This window comes from Poecilia reticulata, linkage group LG3 (assembly GCF_000633615.1).
Source record: "Poecilia reticulata strain Guanapo linkage group LG3, Guppy_female_1.0+MT, whole genome shotgun sequence".
NCBI classification, from domain to species: domain Eukaryota; kingdom Metazoa; phylum Chordata; class Actinopteri; order Cyprinodontiformes; family Poeciliidae; genus Poecilia; species Poecilia reticulata.
The window spans coordinates 32,033,635-32,050,483 of NC_024333.1; the positions used below are offsets into that span (position 1 = coordinate 32,033,635).

The window sequence follows — 16,849 nt, forward strand, 5'->3', positions numbered from 1 at the left end:
AAACACAATTTGAAACTTTATTTTACATGTCAGTTTTTCAGTCACTTGTGGGGCCCATTTCTAACATTTATGCTTTGCGGGGTCCACCTTACACACATTTCTAACATTTAGGCTTTGTAGGGTCCATGTTACACACATTTCTAACATTTATGCTTTGTAGGGTCCACCTTACACACATTTCTAACATTTATGCTTTGCGGGTCCATGTTACACACATTTCTAACATTTATGCTTTGCAGGGTCCACCTTACACACATTTCTAACATTTATGCTTTGCGGGGTCCACCTTATACACATTTCTAACATTCATGCTTTGCAGGGCCCAGCTATAAACAAGTACACACACACGCACACACACACACACACACACACACACACACACACACACACACACACACACACACACACAGAGAGAGAGAGAGAGAGGAGGTGAGAACATTCAGTCTAACATCTGGGATTAGCTTCAGGCTGGTTGGGATGAAGTTTCATCAGGTTTGTTTTTGTTTTCAGTTTTATTTTTAATATCTTTGATTCTTCTAGTCATTTCATACAGAAATCAACACATTTAAAGTGGAAATCTGCTGGTTTGTATTACATTTTAGATAAAATAAATAAAAAGCTGATTTAAACCAGATTCAACTGTTTTTTTACAGATACAAGGATGAGAACCTGAGGCAAACTGTGAAGCACAGAGGTGGAGGTGTCATGGTGTGAGGCCAAAAAACCCAGTAAACCCACAACATTAAGAGCAGAAAAATCCTGAACTGTCCTAGTCAAAGCCCAGATCGTTATCTCATTGGGATATTTAGGCTGTACATTCAAGACGTTGTTGAGTGCAAAAAGGTTCTTTTTAGGTGTTTATATGTAATATAGCTTTATTTTTTTCTTTCGTTTTCTCTTTAAAGCGTAAAGGAAAAGGTTAGAGGTTGACGGGAGAACTTATTTTATATTCTCGTCATTTTGTATGAACCAGGTCGGGTTTAGTTGTATTAAATGCGGCTCAGTCTGCAGAGTTTTAATCTTAAACGCTCTGAAAGCAGCAGACGAACAGCAGGAACCTGTAGTGTCACCATCTGGGAAGTTAAACAACCTTTTATTTCTGCTCTCCTGCAAAATCTTCTGATTAGAAGCTGAGGAACGTTTCGGATGTTTAAATCAAAAGATCCGACGCAGCTTTTCTGTCGACCTTTTCACAGATTCATTAAGATCCGGGTTCGTCTGTTTTTCATGTTCGGAACCTTTTCCTCATTAAACTGTTGAGATGGGAAACCAGGCTGTCATGTTTCGGGGAAGATGCTGTTTGACTTGGAGTTTTGAAGGAGAGCTGCTAAAATTTAAATTCTGCTCATGACTCCCTGAGGATCCGAGCTGTAAGGTTAAACTCTGATGCAAGAGCGAACAGTTGCTTGCAGCTGAACGCAAGAAGAAATACTTTAACTTCTATTTATGTTCAAGATTCACGGTAAAAATGGCCTTTTGGGTTCAAATGGCGTCAGTAGGGATGTTAATGTGAGGATAAAACATCCAGACTGCTGATCCAGAAGTAGCTGCCTTACGGTCCCGTTTTATAAAAGAAATCACAGCGTTCATGCAAAATGCAACATTTTTTATTTATCTACACAAACTGCAGCAAATATATAACGATTAAAAAAATCTTTGTTCTGAGTTTAAAGAATCAGAGAAAACTTAAATTTGTTGTTTTGTGTCTCAAAGTCTGCATCTCCCCTTTAGACACAAGTAGATTAATTATTATTTTTCATTCAACCAAGAAGTTTGCTAGATGATTAATTAAACAACTTATAATGGTCAGTTTAAAAAAAGAAAAATATGTATCTGCTGTCATTTGTGTTTTAGTGAAAAACATTTTATTTTCTTTGGCAATGAAACTATAAGAACTGAGGAGATTTTTGGTTTTTTACATCCAGGAAAGTTAAAACTTTTCATCACAAAATACTCATCAACAGGTTTTTCATCATGCAGCCAAAGAAATATTACTAAATAAAAATAAAACTGAAAAATTATCCTATTTTTTACATACAGTGGCACATGAGGACCAAAAAGAACAAATTTCTGCCAAAAACCCCAAGAAAAATAAAAGATTGGAAAGTTTAATATTTTTTTTCACATTTGAAACTTTAAGTTTTGCTAATTTTTTCTGGCAAATTTCTGAAATTAATGTCAAATGTACTTAAAAGAACAATGTAAAAAAGTGAGTTGCTTTTGAATAACGTAAAATGTGTAAATAATCTCTCCCTCAATTTTTCTTCAGGTCAGACAAACTGAGGCTTCCTGCAGTCAGAGAGGTCAAAGTTCAGCCCGGAAACTTAGAAACAAACCTGATTGGACAAACATCTGGAATCCAGAAATGAAATAAAACGCTGATAAATGACCGAAAACAAAGAAACTGCAGATTGACTTGTAATTGTGTTTCCCTCAACGTGGTGATTGTGTATTTATTTAATAAGTTTTATTGATCTGAGCTCTCCAGGCGCCGCGTCTAACAAGTTTCAACAAGTTTTAATTGGTTTTTGAGCAGCTTTGTACATTTCTTTGGTTCCGCAGCCGCATTGTGAAGTTTTCCTTTCAGCTCCTGTCGGCCTTGGAGGTTGATTTCTCAGAAACATGCAGCGCCGGGCTCCTTTTATGTCTTCAGACGTGTCTGCTGTGGCTAATGCAAACATTTACTGCGTTTCTGTCCTGAGGCAGAAACATCTGTGATTTGTTAGATGTTTCTGAGGAAACCAACCAACATTTGTCTCAACTCTTTCTTTCCATCAATAAAAGTTCAGACTAGTTTTTATCCTCAGGTTCTTTGCACAGTAAAACAGAAACAATTTATTGAATTGGAGGATTTAAAGTTTACATCCATCAGAACCTGGAGCTGGACTGGCTTCCAGTTCAGAGGAGTGAAATATGAAGTTGTTAAGCTTTAAACCCTGTGCTGCTCCAGCTGGGAAGCACGGTGGTGGAGGTATTATGTTGAGGTTATTTTGAGGGTGTGGTAAAGTCTGCAAATTTGCCTGTCTGTGCTCTTAAATCTTTGTTATTACAGGTTTTCATGGTGAATTCAGAAGGGGGTTATGCTTATTAACTAAATCCTCAAATAAACTTTCAAGAAAAACTGTCTATCTGCTATGCTAACTAGCTTTAGCATTCATGACAGGCTACATTGTGATGAACCAGCAAAATAAAGAAAGCGGTAGGATGTAAGCAGCGTGTACACGAGGGTGATTGACAGCACTAAGATCCTCCTGCCTCTGGTTGGTTGTTTCTGATGAAGTGGTTTATTTTTGTGTGTTTAAAAAAGTTTAATAAATACGTTTTATAGGGGTTATGTGACAGAAATCCAAACAGTTCAACTTTTCATTTTTAACCACATCCCTGCAGCTTCCACAAAAAAATAACATAAAATATAAAATAAAAATAAACAGCCTTCAGTTCAGTGGAACTGCATCAAAGTGGATGGAATAATAAAAAAAGGGCTTAAAGTTCAGTCCAAGGTTTCCCCTCCGATCAGCAGGTTTATGGCTGAGCCTTGGCTGGAAAGTGATTCTCTCAAACATAAAACAGATTTAATCCGGCCAGAAAGCTGCAGCCAGCTGACAAATGTCTGCAGCAACGCTTCAGCAAACGTTTGAGAGTTTTTATATTTGAGCCAGTTTGTATCATTTGGATCCTCTAAGTTCTTGGAAAAAGAACTGGTCAAATGCAACGTCAGGTCAAAGGTCAAATTCACTGGCAGTACTCAGAGTTTACGTAACAGGAATGTTCCAGGTGTTTAATTATCTTCTTCAATAAGATAAGTTCAGTTTAAATGCAAGATTTTGCTGAACTGAGTGAACTTTAAATATTTACCATTTCAGACAGGATTAACATAATGTATTTAAATTTGCTGCAGGTGTAAAAATTCAACCCGATTATACGAACTCTATCTTATAAGCCTGATTAAAACTTAGAAGGCGGCTGCAAAATCACTGCCAAGGACACGTGTTTGCATGAATGCAAAGGTTTCCTTATGAAAAGCTGGAAGTTTTTAAAAATCAAGGCTCCTGAATGAAAAATCTTTTGATATTTTAAAGCAGCTGCAACTTATATCCTCAGTTATAAATATGTAAGACCCATAAAGGAGTCAGTGGTTGGAAATAAGCGCCACAAGGACACAGAACTTCCACTTCTGATCATTTTGAGTTGAAAAGTATATAAGAGACAAAACACAAGATTCAGTAACAAAAGTCGACATTCAGCCTCTGAGCAGGAAAACGTCCACAGTTAGCATCAAAACCAACAAACAAGTCATCTAGGAGTTTGATTGGCTGATAGAGTCATGTGACACAGGTCAAAGGTTACAGCGTAAATAAACCTTTCTCAGCTCCAGTGGAAGGTGCAAACGTTGACATCTTTGTTGAGTTTTTGCTCCACATCTGATCCAGATGTTCTGATTGGAGATCCTGGTTCAGGTCCATTAAGAACCAGCTGGTCCACCTGCTCTGCTGGTTCTGTCAAACATTTCCTCTTTAACAGACCCGATAAGGTTCTTCGCTTCTTTTTATTTATTTTGATTTGATCAATAAAGTCAAAACCGTTCAGCACCATGGACAGCAGCATCCTGCTGTTCAGTAAATTTACAAAACGTTTTGTCTTTGTGATCATTTTGAAATCCAGTTAATTATTTTTGTTTCATTATGAGGAGAAAATCAGGCAATTTTATTGAATATTTAATGTTATTTGTCTTCATCTTTGTCTTGTGGAATAAAAATGAGAGGCTTATTGTGATTTTCTGCAGTTTGCTCAGGAGCTTTTGAAAGTATCATTCTATAATTTGCCTCTGTGAGAGGTAATAGTGAAGACTCTGTTAGTCAGGCTTCGATGAATAAAAGGAGGATTTTATTACAAACAAGCCTGAGTTACAGACCAGTGAACACGATCTGGGGAAATCAAACCAATTGAGAGGTTATCCAGACAGCCACTGCGTCTTTGGGGAAAAATTTGAGCAAAAATAAAAAATATATCAAGGTTTCAGTGACTGAATAAACCAGTTTACTGGAGGAATTAAATCTCTTTATTAATGAGTTGTGTGTAAAATGAGCTTTTGCAGAAGAAGTTTCAGTCTCAGCTAATGTCAATCATATTTTCTCTTTTGTTCAGAATCCTGTTGGCTAATTAGCAGCAACTGAAGGTCTAACGCCTCCAGCAGGAGGCATCGCTGCTGGAAACCTGCTCTGTCGGCTTTGATAAACGTGTTGCCTCAGGGTCTACCTCCAGCCAATCAGAGCAGGTGATCATGAATGATGCAGACCAAAGGTGGACTGGTTTTTTATTATAGGTACACCTCACTGGAACCACTTTTCACCCTCTGTCTTCAGAACTGCCTCAATTATTCATGGCATTAATTCATGAATTAATTCTTCATCTTGAGAATTTCCTCAATTAAAATCCAGAATACATTAGGTCCTGTTCAAAAACACTTATAACTGATTATTTTAATTGTTTAGACACCAAATGTACCTTTAAATGCATTGATGGACACCATCTTGGCAGTACTGCAGAAGCTAATGTTTACAGTTTTTCCTCAATTCTATTGATGGGGTTTCAGCCAATCAGCGCAAAGCAAAATTAATAGTGTTCCTGGATTGGTTGGTTTGCAAATGGCAGCCAATAGTGTGCCATATAGCATCGTACTAAAGTACGATGCTATATGTGGAGGTGTGAATGTGTAATCGATTAAAAAATGTGAACTCTGGTCGCCTACAAACCTCGTTTCAGTTTAAGTAAATTCAACCGAACTCACTTTAGTTGAATTTATATGTTTGGATGCAAATGTGAACGCCAAGCAGACTGGAGACCTCCAAAAGCAGGAAGCAGACTACAGCGCTTGGCATTCTGGGTAAATACAAAATAATCAAGCTATTCTAATGCTAGTGGGAAAATTTATTTGTGGTCTTTTACCAAAGACAAACAGGAAATCTGACAAGTGCTAGAATCTCATGCTTCAATCTCATCAATTTTTGTTTAGGTTTAGTGAAGAAGGAAGTTGCTTTTGTCTTGTTCGAAGGTTTCCATGTTGTTTCTTGGTGCAGCGCCCCCATAGGTCAGGAGGAGAACGAGTTGTTCAATTGTTTGGACCGTTTCACTCAGTACGGTGTGAAAGTCAACCATACCAACTGAAAATGTCACAAATGCTGCAACTTTGGTCCCCAAACAGACCAAGTTTACTGGACTATAAGGTCTGAAAACACCGTTAGAGTTTAGCAGCATCAAAAGTGTCAAAAGTCATTCAATTTTGCAAAGTTATCAGGTGTGAAAACACACTAAAACTTGTTAGAGGTTGTTCCCCATGATTTTGCCGCTCTGGGCATTGAGCCACATACATTTAACTTAGTATTTTCTGACTAAAATTGGTGGTTTGGGTTGTTCATATGAAAGTGTTTCAAACTGAGCTGAGCTTCAGGAGGTGACTCAGTTTTAAGACGCTGTGAAATGCCTTTAATGTGGTTCAGTCAGGTGTGGACAGAAGTGTCTCTGTGGCTGAATAAGCTTGGCGGAGAGCGTGTCTGTTCGTGTTAGAGGGTGAATGTGTGCTATTGGCTCCTGTTGGGAAGCTCCGCGCTGCCAAACTCCCTGCATCAGAGCTGGGCGGAAGAGAGGGAGAAGGGGCGGGCCGAGGAGACAACAGAGCCGCTGCCATTGGTTGGTTTCTACGGGGGGCGGGGCTTTCGTGACAGACAGGCGGTGCTTCTGCAGTGTGCCTCATTTCTCCAGAAGGAGCGCAGCGGGCGGATCGGAGCGAGGTGATACTGACCGAATCCTAACGGAGCCTCAGACCGGGGCAGACCGCGGCCAGTTCGGGGCGAGCTGGCTCCTACTGTCCTCAAGAACCAGCGGAAACCGGATCTGACAGCTGCTGGCTCTGCCACACCGGCTAGGAGTCGACGGTCCGGGGCTGAACTCCGGGACGGAGTCGGCCTCTTTCCCCCCGGAGCTCCGCAGTACCTCGCGGGGGTTTGTGCTCCTTCGGCCGGCTTTGCTCGCGCTCTGCCTCCGCTGGATGTGCTAGCATGACCGCATGAAGGCGGCTTTTGGGAACCTGCTGGAGCGGAGACCGACCTTCTGGATCGGAAACAGTGTTATCTTGATCTTCTTTCTATTTCCCGAGGTTTTCCCTGTGATTCCACATGGATTTTTGAACGTTTTCCCGACCTCCTTGGATTAGCATATGGATATTCTGCGCTGAGGACACAAGTCGAAGGAACAACCTTGAGATTTTCAGGTGAGGGTGATTTTCTTTCTCCTGCTCAGCCTCCCATCTGAGCGAACAGAAAGCAGTTTTAGCCTCTTATCATTCAGGTGATGTGAGCTGGTAACTCTGCTGGTGATGGTGTGTGTGTGTGTGTGTGTGTGTGTGTGTGTGTGAGGTCCATGTGACCTGTGTGTTTGTTCAGATCTAATTGAGCTGCATTCTTATCCAATGAACCCTGCTCAGTACTCCCCACGATCCCGCACATTCACGCATCTTTATTTAGCTTTCTTTCTTTCTTCGGCCTTAAATTCGTGACTGATGACCCAGTTCTGTTTGGATTGAAGACAAATCCTGGGAATAATCTTGTGCAGAGTCCTACTTTGTTTTCCGTCTTGTATTAAAATATAAGATGGAATCGGCTGTATGGAGCAAAAGATCATTTTGAATATTGTAAAAAAAAAAAAAAAAGAAATACCGTGAATTAATCTGTTGCAGTTTATATGGTAATCCAGCACCAATGATTTTAGTTTTTTAATCCTGATGTCAAATCCATTTGTACAATCTGTGCTCACCCTGACTTGCTCTACATCAAGGAAAATATTTGTTCTCATATTTAATCTAAGACTGTATTATGTATATGTTTTAAAGCAGTAAGACATTTAAATGACTGAAAATGCAGATTGGGGCATTCTGAGTCATGCTGGGGTTTAGTTTGACCTCCTCGGGATGACTGGTCTCCATCTTCAAAACATGATAAATTATCTTGGACAAACTTCAGAAATAATCCACCTCTGATTTCTAGTTCTCAGCCTGTCAGTTTGCTTTGAAATCTTGTGTCCAGTTCCAGTCATGCTGCAGGGATGGTCTCCATTCCCTCAGTCATGCTGTTTTTCCTGGGTGGAGACGGGCTCTCCGTGTTACGGTCCGTTGCATCGCCACGTTTTGGACCGAATCTTCAGAACCGAGCAGAGCTGAAAGAAGCGGCTCAACACGGATTGAGGCAACCTCAGGTTGATGGACCAGTGGTCAGACTTGGGCTACGTTCAAATGCGACTCATGTCCGACTTCTTCATGGATGTCTGAGCGACCAAACTCTGATCTTTTTACCAATTTGTACCACTTCCATACGGAAGTTACATACGGTCAAGTTACATTTTATGTAACTTTTACGTCATTAATGTGAGACATGCGTCATGACTCTGCACCATAAGAAGCTGGCTGTTAGTTGTATTTGGGTTTTTCTTACCTTCATTCTTGTTATAATCTTTTCATAATACCTCTGACTCAAATTGGATTTTATTTTTCGTCAATATGCCACTTCCATATGTTGCACAAAATCAGATTTGTGTCCAGTAGTTTTCAGAGATTGGTCATCTTGACTTTTACATCATGGACGTGAGACATGCGTCATAATTCTGCATCAGAAGAAGCCAGAAGCAGTAAATCCAGACGTAAACAATGGCTGAAGCCGTCTGAGCCAAAGCCAGACGGCGGCGGCCATTTTTACTTCCATAAACAGCTGTGTGACGTCAACGTTCTTCTTCTGCGCATGTGAGTTGCGTTGGGGTCTTAAACTGTTCGCATAGAAGCGTAGTATGGTGGTTGTATGAACAACCATGTAAAAAATGTTATTTAAATTTAAAAGAAAATCAGAATTGAGCATCAAGTGCTGGCAGTGTGAATGTGACCTTTGTGTGACCTCTAATAGCGCTCTTGCTAGCAGTTTTGTTGTTTGTTTCAGTGTTGGCTTTTAACTGTAGCGCACCGTTTTGGGGTCGTTTTTGATGTAATTCTTGTTCAGCTYGCACCTTCTGTGATTTTTCTTCAGTTTTGTGTCCTAATCCCAGTATTAAAAACATGACTTTATCTTTAAAAATGTTTTTAATTCCTCAAATAAGTGTAATTTAATTAAGTAATCTAATTTAAAAACTGCATAGCCACAGATTATATGTGGAATGTAGCTCTAAATTATTGTGGAGAATTTGCCTATATGTGGATTTTTGGTGAGTATCTAAAGTATATTTTAAAAAACTGCAGCTTAGGAAGCTGAAATACCAAGACACAATGCTACCTAGCATGCTGTTAGCCAATCCAGGAGCGCCATTCGTTCTCCTTGGTGCTGCTAAGGAAGACAGTCGACGTTGGCTACTGCGGTAACGCTGAGAAGGATTTCAGCGAAGGCCGTTTTTTTTTTTTTTTTGGAGTCCCTGAATCATAAGATTGTGGTTTTCCTTTTTCTGTTCATGGTTGTACGTATGCTGCCTCTTTCCTTGTGTCTTTGGCGCCACCTGGTGATTGGGAGTTGTATCACAAACTCGTCGCATTCAGACATTGTTAAAGGTTTTTCACTAGATTCTTATCCGAGTTTGAACCGTATTAAATTAATTTACCTTTCAGGCAGCTGAATCTTTAGGTTTTTCATGAACTGGAGGTTCAAATGAAACAAATGTAATAATTTTTCTGTTACAAACCAGAGTTAATGTCTATAATAGGCTGAATAAAGTAACTAAAACAACATTAGCTGATTAAAAAAGCTCATCTTATGCTTTTTTATTTAATGCCCAGCCATGAATGCTGGATCATTTTGTACAACTAAAGCTAAAATAAAAACACTTCTGCTTTCTCAAAGAACTGAATTGCGTCAGAACCTGCAAACTGAAGTGATAAACAGTGTGAACATCTGTACAGCTGTGTATCAATTACAAATGTGCACAATCTGCTAATGTCAAAAGAACACAATTTGGCAATTGTGGTGAAAAATCACGCGAGTAAGGTTGTTCATGCGATAAGTAATTAAAAAACAAGCAGGATCATCATCCTCCCACCACTTCCTGTTGTCTTCTTTATCATTTCTGCCAGTAGTAACATCCTGTTGTTGATCACATGACTCCTGTGCTTCCATTGCGGTTTTGCTAATTTCAATACAGCCAAAAAAAACTTCATCCAAGCACAAAAAAGTGTTGTTTTTTTTTTATCTTAAAATTGTCCTGTTTCTATTATCCAAATAAATTTTCATAATTCCAGTTTGTGCAGTTTTATGGCCAACAGCCTCTGTTTGCCTCTGCAGTCCTGATTTAACGGCTGCTTGTCCTTTAACGCCCGTTTGTTCAGTTTGCCATTTGTTGCTGTTTCCAGGACAAACCTGCAATAATTAAATCAGCTGTTTGTGCCTTTTCTCCTTTCACTCCTTGTAACACCACCGCTGGAGTTTCCACCTCTTCGCCTGCCTCAGTGCAGTTTAAATATTTATCAGTTGTTGGGAGGTGTGCCGGAGCGCTCTGCCTTATTTAACCCGCCCAGGAAGCGGAAAAAGAAAAAATCAGAGTCAGGAAATGGAAAAACTTCCTTTTTGCATTTGCTCAAATCCTTCCAAGTGTGAGTCTGAAATTCCTGACGATTCCCCAGAGTTTGGCCGGCAGCTGCAGCAGAACCATTTCACACTTCACCTCCAGCACTTGATGTCGATGCTGCGGTTGGCGAGGTGAGGGAGGGAGGCGGCCAGGCGTGTCGGGGAGCGCGGGCCGGGCCGGTGCCGGGCTTTCCGAGGCTCTCCCTGACATCCAGGCATGAGTTTGCATATTAAGGTGATTTTATTTGCTGCGTGGAGACCTCTTGAGCTTAAAGAGCTTTTATAAGATGTGTGTTGAGGATCTGTTGGTATAAAAGGAGAATTAAAGCCCAGGCAGGGAAAGACTGATGTCACATTTTTAAAGGGAGGATGGAGATTCTTAATCCACATTTAGAGGCTTAAAGTTAACATTTAAGATCTTATTCTGGATCCCTTGACTGCATGAAAGTCGTGTTTTATAAAAAACAGATAAATGTGGGATTAAAAATCTTGTAGTTGTGTAATTTCTGCCTTTTTTTCTGTTCTCTGATATATTTTAGGGCTTTAAGCCCAACTGGAGTCGGTTTAGATGTCGAACATGCCGTGCCAGAAGGATTAAAACATTTCCATCTAAGAAAACTCAGCAGATTGCATCGAGCCATCAGCTGCGTTTCCATAGACCATGTAACTGCGACATGTTGTCAAAAATACATTTGCTTCATGAAAGCATCAATTTTGGCGATTGAATGAGTTTTCTTTTTTTGCCATATTAAAATTGGTTTATTTTGCAAAACGGCAATGAGTCACACCGGATGTTGCCACTGGCAAAAACTATGAAGAAGACCATGACAGGAAGTAGTTGGAGGATCATAGCGCAGCATGTTTTTAATGACTTATCATATAAACAAAGTTATTCATGTGTCATTTTAATGACATTTAATATTTAATGCAGTTGCAAAATTCAGTTTTTTGACATCATTGGAATATTGACAAAATTTGCAACCATTTGTAATGGAAATGCAAATATTAGTCGTGTTTCCATCAGTATTTTTCATGCACATTTTAACGCATCACATTAGAAAAGGTTGATGGAAATTTGAAGTAACTTCCTCAATTTTGCAGGAAAAGTTTTTACGCTTGTTTGAGATTGACAAAGTTTGGCTTTTCCAAAAAAAGGAGTAAATGCTCTAAAGGGAGATGGAAACTCGCTTGCTGAATAAGTTCTGATGTAGCAAACGCTGCCGTCCACTGGTGGGTCTGTTCCTTACCACAGGCATGAAAACTTCTGAAAACTTTCAGTCCGAACCCCCCAGACGTTTTGTCCAGGCAAGTCAGCAACATCTTCTTCCTGTTTATTACAGACATGCACAGTGTCGGCATCTGAGGAAATTACGCTTTGCAAAGCCCGTTGATTCACTACCTGCTCTGCTCCAGGTAGGAACCTCAGCCAATCAGAACGCCAGACCAGATGTAGCTTCTGTGGAGAAAAAAGCAGTGAAAACACAAAGCTAAGGGTTGAAGTAACAGCAAAAATGCTAATTGGAGAGTAGTAGGAGAAGAAAGTAAGGATAAATGGTCCTCATGAAGCCTTCCTGTTATCTGCTAGACTTGACTATCTTCATTCGATCTGGTTGCTTCTGTCAGCTGATTGATGGGTAAATGGTCACCTGTCGACCAATCAGGCTGAGCTCCGCCCACTTTTAGACGCCAGCCAGTTTCCTGCTATGATTCAAATCCTCTTATATCCCATCATGATGTGATCAAACCAGAGCAACAATTGTTTATTCCCTTTGCTTTAATAGTTGAAAGCATTTTGATGAACTGAATGGAAAAGATGCACAGAAAGTGAAGCATAGCAGAAATCTATATTAGTTATTTAGTGATTATGGCAAAGAAATCAGTAAAACATGAATGTGTTAAACCGCCATGCTTTGGCTTATTCATAATAAACACCATGAAAGCTGCATTAGTGCCTGAAGCTAACTCATATTTCACTGCTTTTCTGTGGATAAAGACTAATGAGAAACTAGACCTTGTCTGGTTTCCGGCAGGTAAATATTTCACTTCTGAGTTTCATGTTGTCAGTTTTGTTGTCAGTTTAAACGAAGAACGTTGAGATGGAAGATCTAAACCAGGGGTGTCAAACTCCAGTCCTCGAGGGCCGGCGTCCTGCAACTTTTAGAAGTGCCTCTGCTGCACCACACCTGAATAGAATAATTARGTMATTAGCAAGGCTCTGGAGAACTGAGGAGGTAATTAAGCCATTTGATTCAGGTGTTTTGTACCTGTGGCACATCTAAAAACTGCAGGACAGCGGCCCTTCAGGACTGGAGTTTGACACCCCTGATCTAAACGTTCCTCCATCAATGTTTCAATCGTTGATGGAGGATCAATGATCTAAACGCTTCATTATTAATGTATTTGTAGTTTTTTATATTAATGTCTCTGTTAATCACAGCCAGTTGTTCGTTTATGACCTCTGACTATTTTCTTTAAATCAAATTACAAATGATTAAATATATTTTTAAAAACTTGCTTTTTTCCCCTCAATCGTCCCTTTTGGGAGTTGACCTGAATTCAAAGTTCAACTAAATTTGAACTTGTAAAACAAGATGGCCGACCTGCCGATGTAAACACCGACAGTAACAGTAAATGTTTGCAGGTGGGTTTTGTGAGCTGCTGTTGGCGTCAGCAGGTTTTACGGAGCAGCGTTTCTCCATCTCGGTGGTCTGGTTCTGCTTCAGGAGTTGAGGAAAAGTCGTCGTTTGTTTCTTTACGTCTGAAGTCGTGAAACCGAACCAATCTGGACCTTTTTCCTGCTCTTCCACGTTTTAGTTTGGTCGAGTTTTGCTCTGATAATAACTGACGCTGTATGCAGGTGTGTGATCCAAAAAGCTAACAGCCCCCCTTCCCCCCCGCCTGCCACCTCTAGTCGGATGCGGTATAATCCGCTTTGGCGCCGTTTAGCACGTTTGGGATTAGCAGGAATACTAACAGCAGCAGCAGGACGTAATCCCTGCAGCGAGGCCCGCTTCCTGCTGGGAACGCCGCTGTTTCTACACCCAGACCCGAGGTAAAGACCAGGTGATGACGCTCCTGATGATGGGATGACTCACTCCCAGACATGTCATCATGGTCAGTGTGACCTGTTGCCGTGGCAACGCGTGGCTGCAACGTTAATTAATCATGAAGAAGAGGAGAACGAATCTGGAAGGTTCATTTATTGCTGTAGCAGTTTCTGAAAAATCCTGAAAACCTTAGATGTGGTCATGTTTGGGTTCCTCAGATTTCCGTCCTGCTGCTGCCGATCCGCTTCTGGTTCTGTTGACCCAGAAGTGGCAGCTGGGAGACGGAACCATTAAACTGGGTCTGTCTGCATTAAGGGTGCACCGATTTATCAGCCAGATAATTAATCATCTGCAGATTTCCTTAATTTTGGGCTTTTCATGCACTGATATTTGCTGATATTAAGCAGATTTTTCTACCTCAGACATCAGCCGCTGTCCTGTCCGGCTCTGCAGTCAGAGGTTTGGCAGGCATGGTTCCAATGGCCAGTAGAAAGTTGGTTTCACGATCACCACAGAGCTGAAAAGTGGTCTTGTTGGAAGTTGTTGGGTCATCTGCTAATTGGAGCACAGACAGAAAAACARTCACAAAACAAACCACGTTTTAGGGACTAATCAGTGTAATGATGAATCAGTATCATAAATTTCTTACCTCAAGAATGTGAAGGACGTCGTCACTTGCAATTCCCAAAGTTTCTTGTAGATGGTGCAATACGTGATTGGAGATGTGTCTGGCATAGGCTTCACCATGGCAACAGTTTGGTTTACTTGAAAAATAAAAYAAGTCTTATTTTAGTTTATGTGCTCAATTACAATATTACATGAATTCAAGATGGCAAGACAGTCATTTTAATTAAATCAAACAAGGACGACTTAAATTCACAAATCAAAAATAGTGTTTAAAATATCCTGGTAACAGTGTGGAATATCTAACCTAGGCTTTTAGACTCATTGCATTTAAGTTTTTAAATTACAGCACATNTCACTTGCAATTCCCAAAGTTTCTTGTAGATGGTGCAATACGTGATTGGAGATGTGTCTGGCATAGGCTTCACCATGGCAACAGTTTGGTTTACTTGAAAAATAAAAYAAGTCTTATTTTAGTTTATGTGCTCAATTACAATATTACATGAATTCAAGATGGCAAGACAGTCATTTTAATTAAATCAAACAAGGACGACTTAAATTCACAAATCAAAAATAGTGTTTAAAATATCCTGGTAACAGTGTGGAATATCTAACCTAGGCTTTTAGACTCATTGCATTTAAGTTTTTAAATTACAGCACATYAAACACCCTCAGTTAGTGAAATACTAGGTGGAATTGCCCTTTAACCATTTCCAGAATGAGAAGCTAAATGAGAAGCCACCTTAGCTATGTTAAAAAACGGAAGCTACCAAGAACTCGTGTCGATATTATTTTTAAGCCACAGCTATTGTGGTTAATAACTGTTCAAAGCTCATATTCACAAGAGCGGCTCTTTAACCGCGGATGAAAATTGGCATWTCACGACATGCTAACTAGCTTCAGTTAGCTTATCTTAGAAAGACAGACAACTTTAAACTTACCTCTGAGTACAGCAGCTGTCGGGTCCATACACGTAAAAAAGTCCTCCATCTTCATCCATGTCCAACCGAGATTAGAGAATTTGCCAAAAGAAAATCTTATAAAAGTACAGTAGATAAAAGCTTAGTTAGGCTGTTACAACTGAATCAACCGTTAATCAGGGCAGAGTTTAGAGTTTGTTTCCTAACTGGATGGTAAAATGTTACAGAACTGAAACATGTCAAAATGGATGCAGCTTCATTAACACGTTCTGCATTTCTTATTCTTTTATAGTAGCTCTTAATAATTAGGGTTAATAATTTACAATTTCACATGTTTTGTGTGACTGCCTGCTATCTTATCTGAGTTTAAAACAAATAAATTGGAGCGATGAAGCCAAGAATTGAATAATGTATCAGACACGTTAGGTGTTTTTGTATCGGTGTTGGATCAGTACCTCTGACACCAGCGTGAAGTTTACCGAGTATTTGATCGGAAAGGAAACCAGTGGAATATCAGTACAGAGGCCCACAGTGGCCAAAATACCTCATGAACGGCTGTGGTTTGGCTGCAGACATTTGTTTCATGCATAAAGACGATGTTGATGTTGTCTTTATGCTAAGATATGATATTTGTCCTGAAGCTGAAAACCTCATAGCTGTGGATCCATTTCAGCGGCAGAACAAGCCGTTTCTTTTTCTGTGTGTGTGTGTGTGTGTGTGTGTGTGTGTTATATCCTGCCACGCATCATCGGCATGCTGTTAGTGTTCCCAGATTGAGTAGGAGAGTCTGCTTTTACAACCGGAGGAGAGATTATATAACTGCCATTTGACTGCAGTATCACTTCATTGATCAGGGGAGATAATGGCTGGAATCATTAGAGTCTTTAATTTAGAGTCTTTAAAAGCTTTTTAAGGCTCTACAGTCTGTCTGACCTTTGCCGGTGTCTTCAGCGTTTCTCTGCTTTAGATCCACCAGGAATCCTTAGAAATGAGTTTTAAGATGAACCCTGACTGCTTTCTGGACCAGGATGGTCCAGGATATTTCCTGGATTGTGGCGTCCAGATCAGCTCCTCCTTTGTCTTCTCCATCTGCAGCCTGTAAACTCCTGTAATGACTTCTTCCTGCTCTATTGTGTGCTAAGCTGAAAACGAGCCATTAAAAAAAAAGGCGATCAATATTCCAAAAGTATATCCGATACAGTAATGCAGCGTGCTTCTGTTTAATGGGCCTAATGTAATCTCTGGCTAATGCAGCTGATGGAGTTTTAATACGTTTTGTTCTGCCTCTAAACTTTTATGAATCGCATCATTTTTTTGTAAAGCGTTTAAGATATTCTGCCTGCAACGTCTTGGGAGGTTAACATGGGAGAGAACCAACTCAACATGTTTATCAGTTAATACTATTTCCTATTTAAAACATATTAAAATAGTGCTTATGATCGTATGGCAATGGTGTCAGTTTATCCTGGTGCATGAGTTTTTAGTTTGTATGTGAATGGTTTGCCATATTCCTGCAGGTTTCTATGTTATGCTGATGACTGTTTCTTATGTATCTGCGCCGGTTTCAACTCAACTGTTTTGGTATTTGGAGTCCGTTTCAACCAAATAAAGACACACCGATCTGGATTCACTGACCGATCTGGATTCACTGACCGATCTGGATTCACTGACC

General features: G+C 40.1%; 1 protein-coding gene across 3 annotated transcripts in view; it reads left to right on the top strand.

Moving 5' to 3' along the window:
* The first annotated feature begins 6,770 nt into the window (after positions 1-6,770).
* The window catches only part of large2 (LARGE xylosyl- and glucuronyltransferase 2), a 65,514-nt gene continuing 55,435 nt past the window's right edge, over positions 6,771-16,849 (top strand). For all 3 annotated transcript variants that reach the window (XM_017304116.1, XM_017304115.1, XM_008406082.2), the window contains exon 1: positions 6,771-7,267. The gene's annotated coding sequence lies outside the window, so the exon portion shown is untranslated. The remainder of the gene's footprint in view (positions 7,268-16,849) is intronic.